Below are 1142 nucleotides of genomic sequence, written 5' to 3'. Positions count from 1 at the left end.
TGTCATGTAATAGAGAGCAAACTGGCCAGTGGGTGCTGATTAGCAGGTGAACTAGTTGGAAACTGGAGAAAAACTCTGTTGAACTTGGAAAAGAAACAAAAAATAATTTGAAAAAAAGTAAAAACGAGATTGTACGTGTGAAGTTAATTCTGCTTATACGTATTTCAGAAAGATTTTCTCACTTATTAAAAAAAAACGAAAAAAAAACACATCTACCTCTGTTTTAATCAACACTTCTTTTGACACCAGCTCTGTGCAGCTGACGTGAAATGGCTCAATCCCCTGCTTTGTTTTCATAGGTGTTGTACCCACTGAAACCCACACCTTTACCTTTTATACCTTGTGAAACTTTCATTTCAAAACTTCAAGTAAATATATATATTTCACTTATCTTTTGTGTGGAGTAAAGTTATCAGAAAAATGCTATATTTAGAATAACCACAAATATTTTAGGGACATAGACTTATGTCTGAACTGTATATATATATATATATATATATATACACACAGTTCAGACAGTCTATGTCTTTCTTTCTTTCGGCTTCTCCCGTTAGGGGTCGCCACAGCGGATCCTCCGCATGTTTTACGCTGGATGCCCTTCCTAAAGCAACCCTCCACAATTTATCTGGGCTTGGGACCGGCACTGAGAGTGGCTGGGGATGGTTCCCTGACCGGGAATCGAACCCGGGTCGCAGCGGTGGGAGCGCTGCGTCTTAACCACTAGACCACCAGGGGACCCACATAAGTCTATGTCTGAACTCTCTCTCTCTCTCTCTCTCTCTCTCTCTCTCTCTCTCTCTCTCTCTCTCTCTCTCTCTCTCTCTCTCTCTCTCTCTCTCTCTCTCTCTCTCTCTCTCTCTCTCTCTCTCTCTCTCTCTCTATATATATATATATTTATATATTTATATATATATATTTATTAGGTACACCTGTCCAACTGCTCGTTAACGCAAAGGTCAAGACAATCTGCTGCAGTTCAAAACGAGCGTCAGAATGGGGAAAAAAGGTGATTTAAGTGACTTTGAACGTGGCATGGTTGTTGGTGCCAGACGAGCTGGTCTGAGTATTTTAGAAACTGCTGATCTACTGAGATTTTCATGCACAACCATCTCTAGGGTTTACAGAGAATGGTCCGAAAAAGA

General features: G+C 40.4%; 1 non-coding gene across 1 annotated transcript; it reads right to left on the bottom strand.

Moving 5' to 3' along the window:
- Positions 1-663: 663 nt before the first annotated feature.
- On the bottom strand, positions 664-736 carry trnag-ccc. The gene has a single exon. It is a non-coding gene; the product is annotated as a tRNA-Gly (tRNA).
- Between the last annotated feature and the right edge of the window lie 406 nt (positions 737-1142).

Source organism: Silurus meridionalis, chromosome 13 (genome assembly GCF_014805685.1).
Source record: "Silurus meridionalis isolate SWU-2019-XX chromosome 13, ASM1480568v1, whole genome shotgun sequence".
In the NCBI taxonomy this organism is placed as follows: Eukaryota; Metazoa; Chordata; class Actinopteri; order Siluriformes; family Siluridae; genus Silurus; species Silurus meridionalis.
This window is presented reverse-complemented; position numbering and strand designations above follow the sequence as displayed.